The sequence below is a fragment of the Pristis pectinata genome, chromosome 5 (assembly GCF_009764475.1).
Source record: "Pristis pectinata isolate sPriPec2 chromosome 5, sPriPec2.1.pri, whole genome shotgun sequence".
NCBI classification, from domain to species: Eukaryota; Metazoa; Chordata; class Chondrichthyes; order Rhinopristiformes; family Pristidae; genus Pristis; species Pristis pectinata.
Window position 1 is genome coordinate 76,439,594 of NC_067409.1, and position 26,937 is coordinate 76,466,530.

Sequence of the window (26,937 nt, forward strand, 5' to 3'; positions counted from 1 at the left end):
ATAGACAGAAAATATTGGCAGAAAAACTAGATAGAACATACTGGTACTCCTTGGCTTGTTGGACAACAATTATGGAGGAGGGGAAAAAGGGACATTTTAGATCTGTGATCCTTTGACAGAGCCAGAAGGTATTACAGACCTGAAAATGTAACTAATCTAGGTACTTTATCCAGATGTTCCTAAGGTACTGAATTTTTTCGTCATGTGCATTAATGTGAGCATATTGTTAAAATCCAAGGTAATCTCATGTTTGATTCATATACATACTCTGAAGTTAGAAATCGTTAGGGATTACAAGGTCTCCCTATATACATAAGAGTTCTAATATTTGTAGGTCTTTGACAGTCATGATCACTGCATAATGCTGACTGGTCTGGCAGATGTGAGTTTTCTGAATCTAGATTCTCAACCTTTATTGCTCGCAGTACTGTTACTAGCATTATGCTTTATTCTATTGTTTTAATTAGGCCTGAGAAGCCATCTAGTTAATTTCAGGCCGACAAGAAAAATTTTCTTCTCTATTCAGCAAGTGCAGAAAGACTTTGTTTATTCAGTTGTTGGAAGCAATTGAATTCCAGCTTGGAGACCAAGCTAATCATTTGGGGTTGCACACAGTTCAGGGATATGACGAAGTTGCAGCAAACAGTTGTTTTGAATCCTCCACCTAATGGTTTAATGGAAAGATGTCTTTTTATATCTCATGTCGGTGTCCCTAAGCTAGGGGTAATAATGAAATGATCAGATTTTACTGACTCTCTTGGAATTCTCATGCATGATGATTTCTGAGATTGCTTAATTGATAGGCCAAATAACTTGCTGTAACTCCTTGTCCAGACTTCTCAGAATGTCCACTTGGGTGGAACATTGGAGGACTGCAGATGGCCTTATAATATTCTGGCATATTGATGATTTCGCAACATTGCTGCAAGGTAAAATAATGGCCCATGTTGGTGAAATAATTCCTATCTGTTTCATCTCATTTACGGAAGTATTTTACAGGGAGGAAATTAAAGTCGGGATCCATGGCACATAGGGAAAAAAATTGAAGGTTGACCCAAACGTTTTTGTCAGGGGAATCTAAATCTAACGAAGGACCAAAATCTTTTGGAAGAGAGTGAAAGTGATGGAATTGGAGATTAGGACTGATTACTTAGTGTCAAGTATTTTGAGACATATTACAGCAACTGTTGCTAATTGGAGCAAAAAAAAACAACTGCTGGAAGAACTCAGTGAGTCAAGCAGCATCTGTGGAGATAAAGGGATCATTGGTGTTTCGGGTCGAGACCCCACATCAGGATATTTGCTCCAGATTCTAGCATCTGCAGTCTCTTGTGTCTCCATATTACTCATTGAAGCTGCGTATGCAGAAGGAACTAATGCGGAGTTTCTGATGTACAGGAATTACACAGAATGGGATGTTTCTCATCAAGGTCCCATCACCTTTGAAATCCTTATGATGACTTTTAATGAAATCTTGTCAATGTGAAGGTGGTCTAAAGGCTAGAAATTCTCCACTGGAGAAAAGTAAATGTTTAACATCCACTATGGTGTTAAACGTCATCTACTATGGTACTATCTACTCCACCTCTTCAGGTGCCATTAATTACTAGGGTCATCTCGCAGTTGTTCTCGAAGAATAGCCACTTGGCTGAGATACCAGTGTGTCAATCCAAACTCTGGGTAGTGGTTTGAATTTCATCTACAGATGCCATCATACACAAACTCTATCCAGTTGTCACTTGAAACAATGGACAATTCATGGGTAGGGCTGCAAGAAGCGCCAATGTATAACAGGTGATCCTAAGAGCAGCACAGGCTCCATCATTCAGATTGTCTTCTATAATTGTCTCTGTTAGCCTTAAGAGAAAGGAAAAAGAGAATAGGTATCCATTCCTGAAATTTTACCTTTGTCAACAGCAGTGTTTCTAAACAGAATGTGTGTTGTTATATTTAGAAAAATATGTAAAAGCTAGCTGTTCATACCTTCCTCTGAGGACAAATTTCCCATTCACCTATTCACACATTTCCTTCTTGTCCGTCGTCATTGGCCATGTACTTTGCAGCAACAACTTTATCTGGGAATTTGGGTACAACAGCTTGTATCAACTCGAGTAGAATCTGGGAGGGGTGCTGGGGCAGTGGTGGTATTTCAAAGAACTTGGCAATCGATAGTTTTCTATATCAGCTACTTAAAGCCTATTTGAAATTGCAGTTAATGCCACTGAGTGATCTATACCAAGCATTGTAGTATAATGTAAGCTCACCTGTACAGTACCCCAGTAATGTACAGTGACAGACCTGAGCCCACCAGTACTCTTAGTGTTATGCAGTGATTGACCAGTGCCCATCATTACTATACTCTTATTATACAGTCGGATCTGTGCTCACCAGTACTGTGCCAGTGAGGTACAGTGACAGAAGTGCACTTGCTGGTTTGTTTAGATGAAGGAGCTGCAAATCAGTGAGGATGAGGAATATCTCATCTCTCACTATTTGGACTCAGTGTGAGTGATTGTTACACCAGACATAGCTGCAATATAGTTGTAGTGAGGAAACTCTGGGAGGAGAACTAGTGAACATGTCTTTATCATATCCTTTAGATCAATTCATGTGAATTTAAAATTGTCTGTATATGATTTTTCTTTTCAGGAAGTAAGCATTTATTGTTATTGGTGGCAGTGTGCTAGTTTAAATCAGTTTTAATGCAAACTGCTTTTGTGTCGATGGGTAATATTTTTCATCACACAAACAGTGCACCAACCCAATACAACTGTTACGCTGGATTGTGGTTGACATGAGAAGCTTATTCTAAATTTTTGCCTCTTGTTGTTTGGTCTTATCAGTAGCATGCAGCAGCTAATGGTTTCTAAAAGCATGAGACTTATGTTTTTCAAATATTCTTTAGGCACAGAAGGGAATTTGTGTTATTCTCAGTGAAGCATGTTAGGAAATGAACCTCTGCCTATTTTTGAGTTTCTATTATCTTAGAACTCTTGGTCTTCACTACAATGAAGTCTAATGTGGAGAGAGTTTTATTTTTTCCTGTCCCGGGGAATTTTAATAAGTGATTGGTTTCTTGTATCCTGATAGACCAGAATCCAGTGTCTACCAATTCTTGGTGATTATTTAAAAAAAAATTAATTTAAAATTAAAGAGCTATTGGTTCCTTTTAAAATCTTCTGAGAATTGTATGTCTTTGCTCTCCCAACCTCCAAATAGCTTCCCATCTGATGTGCAGATTTGCCATTTCTAATCTTTTTCCAAATGAAGTTAATGAGTTGTTGTCACCAGGACTAAGATCAAGATCACCCCTGCTTATTTCACATATGGCCCTTGCAATCAATATTTTTGTCCCATCCGTCTGCATCGCATTTTAGCTTGGGGAAATGAAAGGGAATTGTGTTAATTTAGTAGGTTTATATACACTTTCCCATATCCCTTCCCCCTTCTTGATTAATTGTGCATGCAAACAAATGATTTTGTGTGGCAATACACAAAAAATGCTGGAGGAACTCAGCAGGTCAGGCAGCATCCATGGAGGGAAATAAACAATCGACATTTCGGGCTGAGATCCTTCAGGACCAGAAAGGAAGAGGGCAGAAGTCAGAATAAGAAGGTGGGGGGGGGGAGGGGGAGGAGCACACGCAGGCAGATGAGTTCAGATGATAGGCGAGACCAGGTGTGCACAATATTACATGTGTATTTGACTTTGCAATGAAATCTGTATGCAGATTGAAATAGTCCAAAATTCTGAGTTGTTTGTGTATTTATTACATGCACCCAGGCAATGCCTCTAATAAAATGTCTTTACATTTTCAGTTTGCTCATGTGCAAGTTAGTAGTAATATGGCAAATAATTTGAAATTCCATTTGCAGTCTTGCAACCAAACAGTTAACTCTTTGCATTGATGTTTTGTCCTGTTTCAATTTTGTAAGATATTGGTAAGTGTTGTTTTCACTTGAGTGAGATTTTAAATCACAACACGTGATTCCAGCTGTACCAGCAATTTGAAATGTATGCAAATAAACAGAAGTGGCAAAGGCCACATAGCCAATTGAGCCCTTTTTTTGTCCATTTACTTACCTCATTCACAAACACAGCTGATCTGTATCTCTCATGGTCCAAAAATCTATTGATCTCCACCTTGAAAATACACAATGACTCAGCCCTCCAGGGTAAAAATTCCAAAGAATTGCAATCCTGTGAATAAATAAACTTTTCATCATTAGTGCCTTAGATGGTTGAATGCTTTTTGTGAGACACTGTGGCCCCTGGTTCCAGAGCAGCAAGATGATCGAATGCTCTCTTAATTACTCTAGAATATTTGTTTCTATTTTGTCAACTCTCCTAGACTCGGCGAGGGGAAAAGCCTAGCCTACACAACCTTTCAATGCTGCACCTTCAAATCAAGCTCATTCTTCTTTGAATACAGAGAATAAAACCAATTGTGTTCTTAACAGCCTGCTTTGTGTTGGAGATCTCATTTCAGCTGTTTATATTGAAATTATTCCTGATGTTCTTATTTTCATCTGGTAAACTGGTAATTAAATAATAGCATTAAGCAAATCAGAATCTGCTTTCCTTGTAGGACCTGAGAATGTGGTCAGTGATTCAGAGTATTAGCTTAATAACAATGTATTCTAGCTTCCTGCATTTAATTACTTTTTGCTCTTTCTGTTTTAATTTCTGCTTTAACGTTTGTATCTGTTTAATTTTGTCTGAGCCATTCTTTACTAGGTTTAGAATTAGACTTTACAATGTAGTGAAGAGGGGCAAGAAGCTATCTTTTCCATTTGTTTTAATAAAAGAATAAACTTTTTTTGGAAAAAAGTATATATTTTATATATTCATTCTGCAGTTTTCATCTGGTTCTTGTTGGTTTCTGAACAACCTGGGAAATAGTAATCTGACAGTGGAAGTCTGGGTCATGACATTTAACTTCACAGGAGTTGTCTTTTTGACCAGAAGGCATGATCTTGGGAGTGATGTGTTGCATTAGGGTCCTGTATCTAGATCAGCTTATAAATTGGGAAACATGGTAATTGAACTATAAATTTGAGGTGTTCAGCCAAATTGCAGAATTACCTGACTATTTATAGTGATCATCACAAAATGACACTAAGTGTTTTGTCAGGCAATTGGATCAACATTTAATTATCCAAAAATAACTATTCTATTTTGTAATGAAATACTTTTAACCTGTTTTTTCCAGTGGAGTCTGGGATTCAAACAAGTTTACTTTGGTTCTCATTATGAGTTTACTGTTTTTGTTTCTTTGAATTAGGCCAATGATTACAGAACTGAGGTTGGTTACTGGTAGCATTTACTTTTTATTCATGGCATACAGTGGGTTTTGCTAAGGTAAAGGTGAACCAGGTATCCTTTAAAAGATGGGTTGGGTTTCTGCTGTCTTGCCAATCCAAGAACAAGTAAGGAAAATGCACCATCACATCCAACCATTTTCCCCTCTATCCCATCTTACCTTATATCAGCCATGCAGTAAGTTCCTGAGTCACAATCCCAGAACTTGGTACTGCAGCACTGCAGGAGTACCTTTTACCAAGAGCTGCAGTGGTTAAAGCTTGTCATCACTCGTGATGATACACTGGTTAGTTTACTGCATACTGGTAATCTAGAGGACTGGACTAACAATGTAGAGATCCTAGTTTGGATCTCACAATGGCAACTCTGAAATTCAAATCTGGTTTAAAAGACTTGCAATGAAAACTACAAAACCATTGGATTGCTGTAAAATATTATGTCTGGTTTACTAATGTCTTTCATTCAGGGAAATCTGTTGTCCTGTCTTGGTGTGCATGTAACTCCAGACCCACCCCACAGCATTCCCTGAAATGGCTTAGCAAGGCATTCAATTATGATAACTACCTCATTTTAGAAATAAACACATTGATTACTGTCATAACCAAGGCATAAAGTTGCACTCAGCCCAGTTGACCTTGCAAAGTTCTCACAAACAGCTGGGGCCTCGTGCCTAAATTGGAAGCGCTGTCTCAGAGCGGAGTTGAGCAACAAGATGATATAGCTGTCCTGATAGAATCACACCATGCATATAACATGCGTGACTCCTCCATTGTAATACCAGTGTTCAGGTGGGAGGGAGTAGTCCTGGAGTCTTTAATGTTGATTCAGACTCTGAGGTCTCATGGCATCAGTTCTAATGTGAGAAAATGACTTACTCCTTACCACCTATCATTCTTCCTCAATTGAATGTTGAACAATTGCTCTATGTTGAACAACACTTTGAAGCAGCATAGATTATACCAGCAGTGTGCAATGTTCTCTAGTTGGAGATATCCATGTCCAGCACCAACTTGGTAGCATCATCGTGACTGAGCTAGCTAACTCCAGAAAGACATAGCTGCTGGTCTACCTGTGACAGATGCATCTGTCTGTGACAGCACTGGTGGCAGTGACCTCTACACAATCTTTAAGCAAGCATATTCCTATCTTTTTACTGAGGATACCCTCCACTACAATAGTGTTAAATGGGATAGACTCAGAACTGATCTGGTACCTATGAGGCACTTTGCACCATCAGCAACACCAGAAATGTATACTATTGCAGTTTGAAACCTCAGCCCAATGCATCTTTTGTTCTACCTTTACAATCAAGCCAAGTGAACTACCTTGGTTCAATGAGGTTCAGAAAGGCATGATTGCATCACCAGCTACATCTGAAATAAGGTGCTAGCCTGCTGAAACTAATACAGGGCTGCATGCATTCTAAACAGCTAACGATGGAGCTGTACTCTTGTAACCAATGGTTCAAACCAAAGCCCTGCAGTCCTCTCACATCTAGTTATGAATGGTGGTGGGTAATTTAAGGATTAATGAGAGGAGGAGGCTCCAAGAATATCCCCATCCGCAAAGATGGTGGGACTCGGCATGTAATGCAAGTCTGAAGTGTTCATAGCCAGGCTCATCCAGAAATGCTGAGTGGATGATCCATCTCAATTCCCTCCTGAGATTCCCACTACAGAAACTAGTTTTCAGACAATTTGATTCACTCTGTGTAATACCAAGGAATGACTGGGAGTACTGTACTTAGCACAGGTCATGGGACCAGGCAGCATCCCTGCTCTAGTACTGAAGATTGCACACCAGAACCAGGTACACATTTAGCCAGCCTGTTCCAGTAGAGTTACAACACTGGGATCTACCTGACAATGTGAAAAGTTGTTCAAGTATGTGGTCTTCACAAAAAGCAGGACAAATCCAGTCCAGTTAATTACTGTTCATTCAGTCTATTCTCAAACATCAGGATGTTATTTGCAGGACTTCCTTGGAACAGTATCCTAGGCCAAACCATATTCAGCTGCTTCATCAATGACTTTCCTTGCATCATAAGGTTAGAAGTATGTGCTGATGAATGCACTATGTATAGTCCATTTTCCCCTTCATCAGCAGATGAAACACTTCACACCTGCATGTGTCACACAAGTACCAGACAATAACCATATCCAACAAGTGTGATAAAATCAGAAAATGCTGGAAGCACTCATCAGGTCAGGCAGCACCTGCAGAAATAGAGTTAATGATTCAACCTGAAATGTTAACTCTGTTTCTCTTTCCACAGATGCTGTATGACCTGAGTGTTTCCAACAACTTGTTTTTATCTCTGATTTCCTGCATCTGCAGTTTTTATTTTGATCTCACAAGGTAGTCTCGCCACAGATCTTTGATGTTTAATGATATTGCCGTGGTTGGGTACCCCACCATCAACAAACTGGGACCAGAAATTTGATTGGACCAGCCATGCTGTTCAAGACCAGGTCAGAGGTTGGATACCCTTAAATGAGTGACTCACCCTAACATTCCAAAGCCTTTCCACCATTTACAAGCCACAAATCAGAATTATAATGAAGTACTGTTCAGTTGCATAGATGAGTGCAACTGAACATTCAATTCGCCTTCTAGGACAAAGCAAGCACACTTGATTGGTACCCCATCCACCAATTTAAACATTCATTCCCTCCATCACTGACATACAATGGCTGCAGTGTATATCATCTACAGAATGTACTGACTTCTCCACTACTAGCCTACTCCAACAGCAACTCCCCTGTAACCTGTACCACCTAATAGGACCGGTGCTTCATGCGTGTGGGATATGCACATGCAAATTACCAAATGCATGTTCCCTTCCAAGTTGTGCAGAATTCTGAGTTGGGAATATATTGTCACCATCATCCCAGACACACTACTTTTTGCAGCTGACCCTGTAAACCGAACCAGTCATGTTCCTTGCTTGGAGCAATACAAGGGTGTATAATGTGGGGGGAGCTGGTTACCCAAATAAATCTCATGATTTAATTGTATGATTTAATATATGTTTGAAGAAAAAAATAAAGTGATTGTGCAGTTTAAATTGTTTTCCCTTCCAGGAGCAAATATGCTACCAATTTTCTTTTGCAGATTGCCATCATTAGTAAAAGTAAATATTACACACAATTGCACCTGTCTTGACTATAACTCAGCCACAATTTTTATGAAATTCGTTTCTCAGTTTAGGTAGGGCCCTTTCTCCAGCTCCAATGACGGAATTGTATTGTTTTTTTGAATATCTGAGCATATAACCTCTGTGATAATAAGCAAATCTTGTGCCATAGTGCATCACTCTTCATACATTATCAACAGAAGCTCATTCACAAGCTTGGGACTGAAGCAGCACTCAATCCAGGGTTCACGAGCCAGACTTTTTTATGAAAGGAACTTTCTCAAGCATTTTTAAATTGAAGGACTCTTTTTTTTTGTGTACATTTTAATGCTTCTTAAAAATGTCGGTTATTACTGATGGTTACAATTTTCTCTTTTGCTGTAAATGCAGCTATAAGTCCTTTCACCATTTCAGCTGTTGGGTTAAATTTGAGTCATGTTGTATCATTAAGTTATTTAAATAACCAACCTGTTTCTTGGGTACTTATTGGTTAACACCAGAAATAGTTAGGTTTGGGTTGGGTTTGAGATTTTTAAAATACTCCACTTCATCTGTTTCAAAGCCAACAGGCTTTTGCAATTATATTTTTGCAACCCTGCAAATCAAAACCCCCACCCCCACCCTTCCCTCCCCTGATGATAGTAACTATCTGATAGCGTATTTGAACTTTGATAGACATCTTTATTTGGTTGCAAAGCTGTGAATTTTGAATGCACCACAATTAATAGAAAAGGCGTTGCTGAATGGGGGTACAATAAGATTATATCGTTGGGCAAACATGCAGACTATGTTTGCCTACTGCTTTTATCAAACCTGGATGTAATTAAATATAGTAAATTCTATAGTCCAAATGCTCAAAGACTATGTCTGTTTTCAGATCACTGAATATGAGAAAGATTCATCTGTGAGATATGAGAAGACACTGGATGACCTGAGCTTGGACCTATTTAGATCTTGTTTTTTTTTAAAGAAAAATATGGCTATTCAATAAAAGATCAGGATGGCTAATTGTTCAGAAAATTCAGAATAAATTTTAACACACTGATATTTCTTTAACCCATTGCTTCAGACCTGTTTCAAAAATCTTGCTTATGTTGCTAATTGCTCTAAGTAGGTGGCCTCATGAATAAAACTGCTAATAATTTCAGCCATACAAAATGTCTGGTGTGGCTGATACTATCCATCTTTTGAAGAGACCTTTGGTGCAATGAAATCATTAGCTTTTGCTTGACAAGAAATAGGAGGGTTGTTTGCCTGGACTGTACTTTTATCCCTTACCTTAACGGGTAAAGTTAGAGTTTAGATTGTAGGAAGTGTGCACACTTGTTATCCAAGCAAGAGAAAAGTAAAACAAGTAAGCTTGCATCAAAACTTAATACTTTTAATATAATTATACTTTAGTATGATTTAAGGGCTAGATAGTTGCAGTTGAATAAAGATATGAAACAAATATTTGACATGCTTTAAAAAAGGAAATCATTACCTCTGCACTTGAAGAACTGTGACCTAGTGATAGTAGATGGGATTAGGCCTAGTGGCTCTTTCTTGGCCGGCATAGACATGATGGGCTGAATGGTGGCCTCCTGTGTCATAGATTTTGTGATTCTATAAAATGTGGTTCAAGTCTGTGCTGTGTTTCCTGCTGCATTTCTCATGCATCACCTCAAGCTACTACTATGTCTTCTGAGTTAGGCTTACCGGCGATGCAGAAGATTTTCTTCTGAGCCTGCAGCTAATTGGTGTACAGCAATTCCTTGATTTACAAAAGATTTCCGTTCTTATAGAAACACTTAATTAAGTGTAGTTTTGTAAATACAGAAGGCTGGCGAAATGTATTATGGTGCTTCGTTATAGGGTGTTCCTGTTGGCGGAGAGTGGTTCCCTATTAGTTAAAACGAAAAATAAATTCAGAACCCAAAGGCATATACCCCAAAGAGTCGATGGCATTTTAGTGGAAATTTATAACTCGAAGCTTTGTAAATTGAAGAATACCTGTATTTGCATCAGGGGTAGAAATCCCCTGGGCTGAAATTGCCTGATTTTGATGCTCTGCCTGCAGCTACTTGTGAAACTAGATCAAGACTGCTGCTGAGGTGACTTGTTGCACAACTGCTGCTTTGGTGCTGCCTCCAACCAATCAGGAGTAGGCCTCTCTGAGGTTTGAATCCCTTGTTGATTTACGCTAGAACTGTTTCATTTTTGGCACTCTCATCCATTTCATTTCCAGTGTTGTAAAACAATTGCAAATACATTTAATAATGCCACATTATCTTCCTTTATTCGTGACGAAGTGCACTTGTGTTTTAACTTTTTTTTACTTTTATATTATCTATTTTTGTGTATATATTAACCCCTCAATCTCTTTCTAGCTCCAACCATATTTTCTTTATTCCTTGTGATTTAATATTGTTTGACCTAACTTTATTGTGCATCTTTGTTTATTCGTTATTTTCTTTGTTTATCTACACAACTCTATTATTCGATGTACTCTTTTTGCCTCACAGGGATGTATTTATTTGGGCACTTAATACACATTTTGTTTGATTACACTCTTGTGAAGTGCCAAGGGACATTTTGACTATGTTAAGGGTGTTAAGGAGATACAGTTTGTTGTTAGTTTAATGTGTATTTAAACCTTTTCTTTTGCTGATCCATTACCTGAAGAATCACTCTTCCCTATTTTCTGTCCCTTACCCAGTTCTGTATCCATGTTCCACTGCCCCTTCAATAAAATTTAACTTCACAGAATTCAAGTATCGCTATGATGTAATGCCGTGTCAAAAACCTTTTGAAAGTCCCTAGGTGCTACAATCTGATATTAAACTGTTCTTTTCTTTACTACTTCAGAAAAGAAACTAGTCAAGTGAGTAAAACGGAAATTGTCATTAACAAAACCATGGTGTTTTTTTTCTCTGGATTATAGTCTTTAAAAAGTTTCCCACCAATGATATTACATTGCTTTACTTACAGAGAGCAGGCTTACCTTTTATCCCTTATTTTAAAAAAGTTGCAACCTTTACATTAACCCAGTCCTCTTGCATCAAGAAACTAGCATGTGAAGCTAAGAATCCTCCCTCCACATGTTTAGTCACTGCATTTATCAGCACTTTGACACTGTGGTGAAAGATTATTGTAATCTGAGGATGGGGAGATTGCATCCAGAGCCCCCACCCTTAATTCCCTCAGTATTTTACGATGTATCTCATCTGGTCTGCGTAACTTTTTCTGTTTGCTTGCCAGGCTTTTAAGTATCCTGCCCATAATCCTCCATATGAAGGACCCCATTTCAAATCCTAGCAATGTCATTAATTCAGCAATGAACCAAGACTTTCCATTGTTCTTAAATTGTTTGCACTTATTCAGTGTTATTTTTTTTGGGATCTGGAAGCTAGTACGTTATTTTGAAAGTGCAGCAAAATTGGTCTAATCCCCAGAAAAAGCAGTTCCTATTGCATTTCTGTACCTTTTTTTCTCTTTGGCAACCACAATCCATGGTGCTGTAGGTTTGCTAGGGATTGCTGTCCTATGAATTGTTAGTCATTAGGTACGGAAAGCATTTAGGATAAAGGGGCTATATAAATGTAATTTTTTAAAAAGGCTATTAGTGCATCAAATTTTTTGAATTGTCATGTAGATGCAATTTGACCAATCAGTGGCCAACTATAGCACCCTTTTGTGTCTGGGATGACTGAACTCCAAAAGTTAGGCACATGTTTTGGGAATGGTATTCATCAAGACCACCTCCTGCCAATAAAAATATCCATTCCAAACTTATCAAACTACACATTTGAACGCAAGGCACCCACGACAATTATGCTGTTCATCCCAGCATTTTCCCACTAAACCCACACATTCACACAGAAAACTACTTTTGGCATTATTTTGTTGATTCTAAAAATTTTCTGTTGTTGATTTGGTTTACTGAGATGCCGGTACTGTTTATAGTACTTTATTATTCAGACATGGCATGTATTTGAACATTTGTAGTTTCTTAGACTGTCTTGCTTAGAAAATTATCATTTCATACTATTACTGCTGCATAATTGATGAACAGAGTTTTGTACTATTTGGGAAGGAGAAATTCTGTCCTGTACTGTCAAACATGTGCATACAGAGATGTGCTATCCTGTAGCATTGCTCATTGTAGATCAGAGAATGTGCTATTAGTGTCAGGAAGTAAATGTGGTTGCAGGAAGTCAGGGCTTTACTGAAAACTTTTAATATATTATATATCTTTGCTGGGATTTCTGCAGTGAAACATAACCTGTAGTGTACTTACGAATTTTGACTTTTCCACCACCAGTAATTTTTACATAAAGTGTTAATTTTTTATCCTTAATCTCTACGTGAGAGACTTTGAATATATGATGAAAGAATGATTCTTGTTGTTTCTGAGACTCCAAACTCGGTCAGTGACTTGGACTGTAAAAGTCACCATGTAAAATCGTATACTAAACAGACTAAGTGAATGCTAAATAACTACAAATTTCTGCACAAAACAATCATACCCCACAGCTGAAATATGCAAAAGCATAGGAATTATATTTCAGGTTTCAGTTTTTACTGCATAGGTTGCAATTTCTAATGTCTTGGATTGTAAAGTCAGTTGAGGTTGTAAAGCTTGAATGGAATACGTGCCTGGGCCTTTCATGTCTGCCTTATAAAAATGGCAGTTGCTTTAACTGCAGTGTCTGAAAACCAAATTTGTTTAACAAAAATAAACTTTTTCCAAAGTACTGATTAGATTGTTTGACTGGGAACCTGGAGCCCAAAGAAGTTTGGCATATCTGAATGGCAGCCAAAAAATTTTAATTGGCATATTTCCAAGCAAGCTCGCATGGTGAAAGAAACTGGGGCTGAATGACTTGTTTCAATCCCTTTAAAGTTTAGCTGTTGGCATTTCTAGTTCTGTTTCTGTATGAGAGAAACTGGTTAAACAAATTTTGTGGTGATTTTAGAGTAGTCAAGAAGAAATTAATGATATACCACAGCCACCTTTAGTAATACTGAAGGCTGAACTCTTAGTAAAAAATGTATTTAAGTAATTTTGATGCATGCTCAACCTTCTATAGGCTATATTGTCATGACCAAGAAACTAATGCTTTGCAGAAAATGTGCATGGGAAAGAGGGTCCAATTTTCTTTAAAATGTAAATTACGTGAAACATGCATTTTAGGGTTTTGTCAAATTTATTTTATGATCATGATTTCAGATACCATACAAAGCAATTATATTTCCTCTGGAAAGTTGTAGTCAAAAAGATAGTGCTTAAAATCTGTGCTAGTGGAAAGGAGCTCATAGTTACATTTTTCCTATGGCAACCTTGGCACATCTTAAAGCCGATAAAGTAACTTTTGAAGTATAGACCTTCTTGTGATTTATACAAAAATCTGAAATTGCTGGTATGCGATGAGCTATGAAATGGAAAGTTAGGAACCTGAAACCTTTGTACTATTTTAAATATGTTCCTAATCCCGGCAGGAAGAAGGGCTCGATGATCTGAAGAAGAATTATTAACCTGTCACTTACTAATGTTCGCTGATATAAGTTACTTAGCTTTTTTTTCTGAATTGAGATTACACAGTATCTGCTTACCCTCCCTCCACCCCCCCCCCCCCCAACTTTCTTTTTGCACTTGAGGTGAAAATATCAATGTTGAGGAGTGAAGCTTTCTCTGTGGAGGGGCCTGGGTCAGTTTCAAGCACTCCTTGCCCAGATATAGCACATCATATGTGAAGTAAAACTCCCTAATTCTGGTCGACCAAAGTGCCTGAAGTGTTGTATATTTTTGTTTCTCACACCACCACTGGGTATTATTATTGCCTTTTAAGGACTGGTTTTTTTGAGCATTCAACCACAGTATGAACAGAGCTGAGAATGCCCTCAATGCCAATAATGAGGGTTTAAAGGTCCTTTAACCTGGAGTTAACGACAAGGGTATTGTACAGCTAACATACCCTAAAGAGTAATAAGCTTAGTCCTTTTACTTTGTTATCTAAATTAGATTTCTAGTGTTTTTATGTCCTCACCACTGTGACAGTGAAAGGTTCATTTTTTCAGAGTAACATATTTCCAGAAAGTGAAGATCTGACATTTATTAATCCCTGAACTGGCCGTTCAAAGTATGACCACCAATTTCTGGGGTTAGAGAAGATGGGGAAAAGGAAGTGGAATTTTGGGGAGAATATTGGTTTACCAGGCCTCAGTTTATTTTGGTCCCGTTTGAAACTCTGGTACTTCTGGAGCAGGTACAGTATGTAATAAATATGCTTGGAAATCAAAGGATGTGTAATATGGCCATGTCTTTTACCTTATTTATGCTCCTGGTCTCAAAGGCACCAGTGAAGTCTGTTCCTATCAGGCTGTCAGCATTTCTTGGGTTGTGTTGGATAGGGAGGTGGGGGTAGATGGAATAATTTTTAAAACTTCAAAGTATGATCTTGGCTTAATTGTGTTGCCAAAGCTAGCAGAGGAAAAAACAAACAGAAAACTTAAAAAAAAATTTGCTATTATCGGAACTCTGTGGATTCATTGACATGGCGAAGTGCCATAGCAAAATTTAGCCTTTCCCTCAGTGCAAGCAAACAATTAGACAGTGCTGGAAATGTTGCTAAAATAATGAAGTAACCCTGGGAGTTTTGGTTAAGTTCAACTAATTCAGCAGTGGCCCACCACTTCATGTATTTTCTTCCTCAAAAGTCCTTCCAAAAAAATTCAAACATTTGAATCCTTTTGCTTCTGGGGATTACACCATGCTTTTCCAGTGTGCACTCTGAAAATTCCAAGTTTAAAATAACTTGTGCTCTGGACTATTGTAATGATGGTGCTTGTCAGTACTCAGGTGATGCAATGACAACAATGTAAAGAAATTTAAGATTGATGGGCTCAGTTATTTCTAGGGGTGTCCTTTTAAATATATATTAATTTTAATACATTTTCTAACAATGAATTGTGTATTGAATTTTTAAGCTTGCTGTAGTTTCCTTGCATGGCACATGTGACAAGTGACGAGTTAAGAAAATGATATTTCTAGTTGAGTATAATGATTTGTTTCTCTCTGTAGCTGGCATTCTCTCAGTAAGAGAGGAAAATGAAAGCATTGCTATCATTCCATGGCATTTCAATCCAGCCCATGCTTGAGGAATTGTGTGAACAATGTATTTTGGTTTTCATTATATCTAACATGTTTTGTACTGGTGTAAAACGAAAACACTTGCAAGTTTGTGCATGTTGCATTACTCATTAGGTACTATTTATCAGTGAGGTTTTTGTTCTCCACACACACGGATCAGACTACTCTGTGTCTAGGACGCATTGTCTGTGATGTGGTAGAATACATCAGTGTATGTTTAATGGACAATCAGTTACTTCAAGCCCTGCAAGTTAAGCTTATTGTCAGGCCTAATGGTGATCTAGTTACAGTATATTTCCAAAAGATTAGATGCTTTCATTCCAGAAGAATTGACAAATAATATTTAGAACAACTTCTAGAATAATTAAAAGATATTAAGTAAAATACTAATAATTCTAATATCTCTTCTTCATTTAGCGGGTGTAGGTGAAATAGAATGGGGCATTTTAAGTTGTGGTTTTCTAAAAAAAAAAGTGTTATCTCAATAACCTTAAAATATCTTGCTAGGGTTAAACCTAACCATGTGTTTTCTCATTTCACACCACCTCTCCCCTTCCCTCATTAAATTTGGTTCCAAATTAAATGTTCAGAAGGCCCATAATTTCTCTTTACATCTGTTAAAATGGCATTTAATTATACAGCAAAAACACAGCCCTTTGGCCCACCATGTCTGTATCTCTGTAGTAGCCTGAAAAAGATCTTTTGAGCTTGCACTTGTCAACTATTTGTTTCTTTAGATTCTTTTTAAAATAATAGATGCAAGTCAGATTTTAGGATATTGCATATCTTGCCCCAAGCACTAGGTGCTAAGATTGATCTGGAAATGTTTCATTTGATCTTGCTATTGGGTGAGGTGGAAACAGTGGTCTTGTGTGGTAATGCACTTGGAAGTCTGATCTGGAATTTTATTGAAGTTCAGGCCTCATCTAAAGTGTAGCAGAGAACTTGCCTTTCATTACCCTTAAGGTGTGCCAAAGCTAATTTACAGCTAATGTTCTGATGAAGGTCTTGACCTGAAACGTTGACTGTTTATTTCCCTCCATAGATGCTGCCTGACCTGCTGAGTTCCTCCAGCATTTTGTGTGTGTTGCTGCAGATTCCAGCATCAGCAGAATCTCTTGTGTCTCTGTTACAGCTAATTAATTCCTTCTTGAAGTGAACTCACAGCTATAAGAAACACTGCAGACAATTGGCACACAATGTTATCCCATTAACAGCAGTTCAATAATGACCGGATTGTTTTTTTGTGTGATGTTGATTGAAGGTTAAATACTGGGTCAGAGTACTGAGAATAGTCCATCTGTTCTTCAAAATACTGCTGTAGCATTCTTTTCATCTAATTGACAGGGCAGACAGACATCTATTTAATGTCCTGTCCATAAAGCAGCTGCATATTATTTCAGAATGTCCGAAGTACCTCTGTAGCTGTATTTTTGTGATAAATCCATGAGAATGCTACATGCTAAAAGCCAGAGCTAGTGGCAGGGCGCATTTGTGTACTTTGGGGAGAGAGGTGATTATCTTTACCACAGCCGGGCCTACTCGTGGGGACAAGAGGAGTTCCAGTGGCTTGTGGAATTCTTATTTGTTTTCAACATGTGTGCCTGGGAAATTGGTATCAGCAATTGCAGGTGGTCTATCTTTTGCAGCCAGTGCTACCTAATAATAAGTACTGCAACTTGCAGAATCCAGCAGCTGTAAGTACTCTTATGTTCAGCAGTCAAACTTAGCACTTACAGAAGTTTGCATTAAAACCATCTTTGGTTTGCTGTGCTTTAGTTACATGTTGCACAAAATACATTACAATTAATGACAGGAGGTTCAGTTCTTTCTCGCAGAAATTTTTTTAGATTCTGTAGATGGTGGGAAAGAGTTGGGAGCCAAGAGGGAAAAGACATGCACTTTTAATTCCAGAATGTTTTGACATAACAGGTACGTTTTGAGATAATAAAAACATATATTTCCTTGGTGCTGTAGTCTAAAAGATATCCTTTATTTTTGAAATGAGCTAGTGGCATTGTTATTTGCTTGCTTTGAGAGATGTCAAAATCCTACAGAATCAGAAATTTACAATAAGAGCCTACAGCTCTTTCAACCAGAGTAGAATAAGTGCTTAATGTCTTAAATTCTGAGGTGAAACCCTATACATTTTTTATTTGGAATTTCATCAAAATTTAACTGAACAGCAAAAGCTATTTGTAGACTAGCATGTGGGAGAAAAAGTGGTTTGGCATTTTCATGGTTACCTGGGTTACAAGTTAGATCACACATTTCCCGTTGAATGTGTAGGCTCTGGGCATCATTCAGTGAGTTGGGTGTTACTAGTCTTACTCATTAGTCATGTGATAAAAAATATCTGTCTGAGACAAGTTTTGCTGAGGATATTTGTGTTTTCCTTAAAGTTCGTGGCTAATGCAATGGAATTGCTTATTTATTTAGCTCCTTTGCCCAGGCTAACAGTGTGTAATTTATTTCTGTGGAATGTATTTACATGAAGATGAGTGTTCTACCACACTGTGGGAGAAAGGATTGGACAAGTTTACGTCAGTGGAGTGTGGGTGAAATCTTCAATAGCAAAAAGCAATTAAACAAACATTTATTCTTTGGGGAAAGACTATAGCTTTATCTATTTCCTCTGATACCATTCTTGTCTACTAGCTAATGGGTCTAGGAACTGATGGAGTTGTGCTTTGAGAGTCATTAAGCCTACTTTGTAGGTTTGTTACCTCAACTGGAGGAAGACAGTGAAATGATTTGAGACAGCACCACAAGATTCATCACTGACTAAAGTTTTAGATAACAACTTTCTTTGTGGGTGCTTGTTTGTACCTTGTTATGTTGCTATTTGCATGAAAGAGGTAATGTCTATCATATTTTCAATTGGTAAAACAGCTTGATAGAACTTTTTTCTAAACTTTACTGGTTAGATTCTATCCTTGGAAGCCAAGCACTGTTTGGTCCACTAATCCTGACTTAAAATTAATCTTGGAAGCATGTGAAGTATAATCAATTGAGGAAGAAAAACTAAAAATATTCACCTAATTCCTGCTTTCCAGATCCTTATTTATGTCTGCCAGCAGTTTTAAAAATTCCAATACCACAAGCTCTGCCATGTTGTGAATTGAAAATCAAAAAAAAACTTAAGATGCTGAAAATCTAAAATCAAAACAGAAAATGCTGGAAATACTCAACAGGCAAGGCCACATCTGACCTGTTAATGTTTCCAGTCAAAGATCCTTTGTCAGAAATGATCTGTTCTAATGAAGGGTCTTCGACCTGAAATGTTAACTCTGTTTCTCTTCTCACAACTGTGGCCTGACCTGCATTTCCAGCTTTTTCTGTTTTCATGTTGTAAATTACCATAGGGTTTGTGGGTGAATAGGTTGGAAGGACATCAATACAAACAGGTTCCATTTTTACAGACTTGCATAAGTCAATTCTGTCTGTAAGTTGTACGTCAGAAAATACACAGAAATCACTCGATATGGTAACCATTTCTCCACAGTATTGTAATGAATGGCATCAAAAGCACATAAGACTGAGAAGAAAGAACAATTACTAAAAGTGGGGAGAGAGGAAGAGAGAGGAATCTATTTTTGATTTGCATGCTCCATAAAATGTCAGTTTTTCCCCATTTACAATAAACACTGTTGAAAGCTTAAATTCTCATTGCACATTCCAGGCTCCTAAAAGAAGACACGTCAGGTTATACATGTGTATTTGTACGAGAGTGGAAAGATTGTGTACCTTTTTAAACTTTTGTTTAGTGTTCTGTAAATTTCAACAACTGTATCCATTGCTGGAAGAAGTTGAGACTGTGATAGAAATAGAGAGTGGTTAAGATGAAGGGAAGAAGAAAGAGAAATGGGAACTCACTGCTTGGACAGTGTACTTTAGCAATTTCTATTGTTATTGTGGATACAATATACAAGAATAAAACTTCAGACTGAAATTGTCTGCACCCTTGTCTAGTCCAGTTCAACTGATAGCCTTGTGGCACAAAAAGTATAGATTGTTTAAATGTAGGCAAATGTGGGGATTGAAACCTAATGACCAGTAGCATAAAAGCAGCTTAAAACTTATTCTCTGATCCATGGTTGTCTCTGGAATCACTTGGCGATGTCAAAATTATAAATGCCAGCTGCCTACTCTTTTGAAAATATTCTTGACACATTTTTGATTTTCGAACCAAAGCGTCGATAGTTCCTTTCCTCCCTCAGATGCTTCTCGACCAGCTGAGTTCCTCCAGCAGATTGTTTGTTGCTCCAGATTGCAGCATCTGCATTTCCTTGTGTCTCCAGAATCAAATGTACACTGCATTTAAACTTCAAGTCAGTGTGCACCCATAGTAAATGGATGACATTTGTTAAAACTGCAGAAGGATAGAGATATCAGAATAGTGGCTACAATGTTTTGTTTTTATCCACCGAGTTTGCTGTACATAATGCTTCCTACACACACACACACACACACACACCCTCCCTCCCTCCCTCCCTCCCTCAAATATCCCAGCAAGGTATCACCAAGTCATCGTGCTGGAGCCTCCTCAACTACTCTCCACTGAGAGGTGAAGAGTAAACTTCCACTGCATCACTAGGTCGGCTATTGACTTCAATTAGCAGAATCTGACTGAGTACAGTCCACCTGCCTGTTCCTAATTTTGAAGTTTAATAAGAGAAATTATTTTGCAGAAACTTACCCTAATCCTTCTGTTCAGAGGTCCCTTCTTTCTCATCCAGCAAGGTCTTCTGATTTACAAGCTGCAGATGAGAGAAACATATAGTACTGTTCCCCCCTGACTAGAGCTGAAGCTTGTACCTTCCACCTTATTACTTTGCCAGGAACTGTGGATGGTAGTGGGAAGAGTATGGGGATGAAGGCATACTTTCACTTGATTTAACACAACTGCCATGAGCTTAGATACTGCTACCAGATGTAATTTAGAGGTCATGATAAAGGTAAAATCTGCCTGTGTTGAGGCACATGTCATGAGAAGCAAGGAGCCAATGTAGAGGATAGGAGTAATGCAAGATCCAGCTTCCCTGAGGATGAGGTGGCATTTGGTTGCTGTTGCTCATGCTCAGCTCCTGGAAAATGCTGATGGATGTATACAATTATACAATATTGGAAGGCCTGATAGAAAGTGTGCATACAACATCAAGATGTATTTATGAACCTTGCATGGAGTTTTGTGCCACCCTTTCCAATATTGAAGTGATGGGGAACTCAATTAGGATATTTGCCAGCCCAAACATCATGCATGGTCTGATGGCCAATGTATCAGCTTCAAGGCAGCACAAGGCTGTTGTAGTAAAACCTAAGACTTCTGCAAGGCATGCTAAGTTTCTTCAGTGCCAACTGGGGATGGTGCCATGCAGAATTGGACTACAGCCATTTTGGCTCTTGTTGCCAGTATTTAACAGGGCTTGCAAGATGTCACAGTAGTCCAGCAGTCCTTTATTGCAGAGTGGCAGTGGCTCTGTAGAATACAAATCTGGTGTTCTTTCTCAGGATGACACTAAATCTTGTGAAGAATACCTCCAAATTTCACAAATAACCTGTTAAGATGTGGCCTTATAATAATGATAAAAAGAAGTGTCTGTATCTATGAGAACAATATCTTTAGAAAATAAAAACAGTTGTATTTTGTGACCAGCGTGCTTTAGTTAATGATGCCAGAAAGACTTCTGGCTTATTTATTCATTTGCTGTTTGATGGAGCTTGCTGTGTACAATTTTGTGTGGCTCTATTAGGCAGTGAGGGTGCTGTAACATTGATGGCAAGGCATTTTGGCAAACTGTGAGGACATGAAAGATGTTCTTTTACACAAACTACTAAGCATTATTTTCCCCTTGGATTTTTACCATTTCAACATCAAATGTTGTAATTCAGACATTTCCTTTAAAAGTTCTGAATCTATGTGCTAGTGACCATTTTTATGAATCATCTATATCTTCCTTAAAAATTAATTTCTGAACTTGCATGTGAAAATACCTTTTGAGTAGTATAATCTGATTTGAAACATATCCATGAATTTGTCCTCTCTGCTTCAGGCAACAGTAAATATTGTGTTATGTCCTGATATGTTAAATCTAATTAATTTTCTTGAAATCATATGGTCTACTTTGATGCCCGAAATGTGAGGAATTTGAATATTTAACTTGGTTTTTATATTCCAACAGTTCATTTCTGCAACCGCTAGAAATAGTACAGCATTGTCGGTCGTTAGGAAGTCTTTTTAGCTAACAGAGTTCAGATACTAACATCAGAGATGTTTGTCACTGGCCTCTGTTGACCCTTTATCTTGGCTTGGAAATATCACTTCCAAACTGTTAGGAAGAGAGGTGCTGCATATTTAATAATGCCCTGATATAAATAATTAGTGATGCATTATTAGAACTGAGCTTGCAAATAGGGTGTGCTTCTTGAAGTTGCTTGTTTAAAAGGGATTTGTAACAGTGCTACTTTGAAAACTCAGTTTTGGCTAACCAGTTTTCTTCTTACTGTGTCTTATCATTTTCTGTTGATCTTCTGTTCAGCGTAAGCTTTCTTGGATTTTATGAAAAATGTTGTTCGTGGTTCCCAAGTGTGAACTGTTAGAAACAGTGCATCTGTGCAGAGTGGATGAGAGCAGGAATGTGGCCATTAGCTTGTCATGAATCAGTGAAAAGGAAATTTCTTGGAGCAAAGTAATACCCTATTTTCTTGCATGGGTTGCACTTCTGGGCTTTCACTCCAGAGAGGTTTAGCATCCTGAGGCATTCATACGAATGGGCCCTTTCTGACTACGTTGAATTTATTTGTCTAAGACGCAGGTAATCATGGTCGGCTATGGATTTAACAGAAAATCTTTGTCAACTCTGTCCCGTCCTACAAGATATATCAACATGTTTATATGTGGTTTCCTTGACTTCAGAAAGCAGAAGAATAAACAGTCTATCAGACCGTGGCTTGGCTCAGGCTCTAACTCTTATCCTGAATTATTGAACCATGAATAGATAAATGACCAGTAACAAGAACAAGGAATAGACTTAGAGAATTGGCTTTCTTCTTCAGGATATAAAAACAGTCATTTTGTTTCTGAGCTAACACTGTAGCAGGATTCCTGATTAATTTTGTTTAGTGGTTTTAGTGTTGTGGTACCAAGGAATCTCAGGTTTCCATTATTAGGGACTAGTTCAAAATCATTGCCAGCTCAAACACAGCCCCAAAACCTCTGACTATATTCAATTAAGTAAAATTAAAATTTTGAGAACTGTCAAAAAATAGGCATTTAAAAACTTAACAAGATCATTTGAATTTTCACCCAACTGAAAATAAGCAGCCCTACCTGAGTGCATTTGGAATGCATTGGATCACAAAAGCAGGTATACAATTGCTGTTAACATTCTTGCATAGCTCTATTATCAGACCTACATTTCTAAAAGACTTGTGATTCTAAAGGTTGCTCTTTTTCTTGAAGTGAATCTAATATTTAACCCTCTGAGTGTGTGGGCAGCAATAAAAATATGTCAAAGGTATAATCCACCAAAGTTGCATTTTCTCTCAGCAATCCTGGAAAACAAATATAATTACCAGCACTGTATTGTCAAAATATAAATGTGCATTTTCTGGATTCTCTCACAGTAGATGACAACTAACATTTCCTCCTGAGTTTTTGAGGTTGGATGACTGCTTCATGGATATCATTTTGGAAATTGCTGAGTCTTCCAAGTATGTGTTAACATATAACGTGTTGCAAAGTGGCAAGACATTGCTATTGCGAAATCAATTCTGCAATAGTTGAAAAAAGAAAACCCGCAGATTCTGGAAATCTTAAATAAAAACAGAAAATGCTGGAAACATTCAGTAGATCAGGCAGCATTTGTGGAAAGACAAACAATTAACATTTCAGCTGAAAGACTCTACATAGCTTTTGTTCATTTTGTCTCTCTTTAACTGCCCCCATTAACCCGTTGACCAGATAAACTCTACCACTTATCCCCACAGCAACCCTAGTCTTACCCTGTTGCAGATAGTGGGGCTGCACAGTGGCAACCGGTTGATCTGCTGCCTCACAGCTCCAATGACTCAAGTTCAAACCCGACCTCTGGTGCTGTTGGTGTGGAGTTTGCATGATCTCCCTGAGACGACATGGGTTTGCTTTGGGTGCACTGGTTTTCTCCCATGTTCCTAAGACATGCCAAGAATGTAGGTGAGTAGTAGAATCTGGCAGAGTTGATGGGAATTCGGGGAGAATAAAATGGGATTGGTGCAAGATTGTGTAAATGTTTGACAGTCAGCTTGGGCTCAGTGGGCTGTGTGCCTCTGACTCTATTCCCTTTGTCATGGTCATCCGTCCCCTATCTTATCTGCAACTTACTTTCTTTTTCCAAGTTCTGATGAAAAATCTTCAACCTGAAACATTAACTCTCTTTCCTTATCACAGGTGCGGCTTGACCTAATGAGTTTATGTTTTGAGCATTTTCTGTTTTTATGACGTAGTTCCTTCTCAGTTTCAGTGGCTTCCAGGGTTTATTTTTATGGAGTAGATTTGCTCTGCCCGTCACATTATATCCTATTTGTACAACAATTTCACTTATGGACATAATTCTAGTATTCCACATGTGGTCAAGATTAGAGATTTCTATCTTACAAATATATATTTTAAGTTTGTTCAGAAACAGATCATGCCACATTGCTCCGAATGTGAGTTGTTTCCCTGCCTTAGAGATACCCCCTCTCCTCCTCTCCCCCCACCTTTTAACCTACATGAAACATTTTCCAGGATTCTAAATTGCAGCCTTCTCTTAAGATCTGCCTGCCTTCAAATAATTTGTTTCAAAAAGCACCCCTCACAGCCTTTATCTGCGAATTATTTATTTTCATATTCAAAAAGATCAGCGCTTAATGCAGCAAGTAAAAGATGTCATTTGATTGTTTGAGACATTGCTTTTTCATGAAACAACGTCAAGGCTCAGATGCCTTTTGAATGCGTTGATCCTTTTTGTAACTCTGCATTTCATTTGAGCTTATTTTATTCCTAAAATTCTTTCCTTTTTGAAAAAAAAGTCATCCAAGTCGCAAAACAACTCTTGCTTTAGGCATAATTTTTTGCCCAGATATCAAGTTCTTAATCCTGACTGTTAATGGGAAACTCATACCGACTAATAAAGGAGTGTCAGCATTTTGAGGCCATTGTCCTTTTGTTTGTGTCTGCAGATGACTACTAGTACTGCTTGCAGATTCTGCTGCTGTTCCATGGAATGCAGTGGGTGAGAATTCTCAAGATACTTTAGTGAGATCAGGAATTCCAGCCTACAACACAGCTCTATCCCTCCAGAATATGGTCAGGTAGAAGCCTGAAGCAGCATTGATTTCCTGTAGTTCTTGATTACAACATTTCCCTAGAGTAATGGATGTATAAATTAAAGGATGGGGAAAAAAGTAAATAGGTCAATCTTCTGTAGAGAGAGAATGCATGGGAGAAATGCAGGTATGAACTTTGGAGGAAGAGGAAGAAAGTGTCATCATAAACTGGGGCAAAGTGATAGGATGGGGAACAGAGGATGGATGAAAAGGGGTTGAAAGTAATGACAGGAAGATTAGGAGGAGGGTGGAAACATGGTGGGGGTGGGCAGGTGAGTATTCTAGAGTATCTGGGAGAGGCAGGTGGAAATCATCTTCCATTGAACCAAGGAGAGAGAAAAGTGCCAGCAAAAATTTAGGGAAATAGACTCCATGAACTCCATTCAGGGTGGAAAGAAAAGTTCCCTGCGCCATTGTTTAAACATTGCTTATAATTTTCATAATCATATTTAACAACAAAAAAGATGGGTGCATATCCACAAAAACCTACAATTTTACTTTGATAGATGAGTTAAATCTCTGCAACTATTACCACGTTCTCTCACTAACTAGATGGCTGTTTGATATACCCACAGCTTATGCTGTGACATGGCAATGCTTCATTGCACTTTGTCTAATCACATATTTTTGTGGACTCTTCTAAAAATGTTGCTTAGCTTTGTTTTTGTTAGTTTACCAATTTGCCATTTATGTAGCAGCATTATAATCAGAGTGGCAGGATTGGGTCAGGGTGAGACAACCAGGTCCCCGTTTGTGCGTCTACCAGGCAGAAGGAGAAAAAGGGGAGTGATGTCTGAACCTCACCCATTCATCTCTATCAGGTGCAATGGGGTGCAATAATTGATGTGACTAAATAAAGTGTAATCACATTATCCTGGCTCACTTGGTAACACACTCATTCCATTTTAGAGCCCCCGTCTTAGACTTAATCGCATAAATTAGCCTGATATTGCAATGCAGTACTGAAGGTGGTGCTGAAGAGATGCTACTGAGATCTTATTTGTCTTAATGTTTGTAGATGATCCCGGTATTCAAAGGCAAATATTTATTTCATCCAACACCAATTTGCAAATCTTTTAGTTTTGAGTTCTTTAGGGGACAAATTCATGCCTTATTTCCCTATGTAATAATTGTGATTGAACTTCAAAGGTAATGTACTGTTTTTAATATCTGAAAATGTAATATAAAACATTCAGAATCAGGTTTATTATCACTGACATATGACATGAAATTTGTTGTTTTGCTGCAGTAGTACAGTGCAAGACATAAAGACATAAAAATTACTGTAAGTTACAAAAATAAATAGTGCAAAAGAGGAATAACGAGGTAGTGTTCATGGACTGTTTAGAAATCTGGTGGCACTAACATGTAACTCCTGATGTTTTATATATTCCATGAACTATCAGGGTGTGACAGATCTACTATTGTGAGAAAAAAGTATAGAAGGAACATTGGAAGTAAAGGGAAAAGAGCAAATAAAAATGTGTACTTTTAATAATAGCATTGAAAAGAAGCTTATCATCTATTTCCTATCACTGTTGTAGTCAAGCATTTGGCTGTTTTTTAAAATTTTTTAATCAAGCCCTTTTATGATTCAATGAATTTGCAATGCAGAGTCTAGATGAAATAATTAAGAGCTGAATCTGCTATGTCTTTGTTTAAAGTAATGATGCAGACATTTAAAAACCTCAAATTGTTGTACGATGGGGGTATCCAACTTAGTGTAGTTCAAGGCCCTTTTAATCCAGCTGTTAACAGTTAACTTGATTCTCTCTTGTTTATGAAATTGGCTCATATCTTATTAACTTTGGTCCACTGCCATGCTCGCCATTCCCATCCCAAATATGGAAGGCGGATTTTACTTCCCCAGTCATAGAGCCAAGCAGGAAGGCCCTTGAATGGTGGTGGGGCCTCAAAGCATAATCAGAACAAGCCTTGCCATGAAATTGGAATGCTTTGACAGCCAGCATAGCCATGCCCTTCGAATTGCTGATTGTC

The 26,937-nt window shown here is 38.0% G+C and overlaps 1 protein-coding gene across 1 annotated transcript in view; it reads left to right on the plus strand.

Moving 5' to 3' along the window:
- LOC127570301 (ataxin-1-like) overlaps positions 1–26,937 on the plus strand; it is a 245,768-nt gene that overhangs the window by 137,827 nt on the left and 81,004 nt on the right.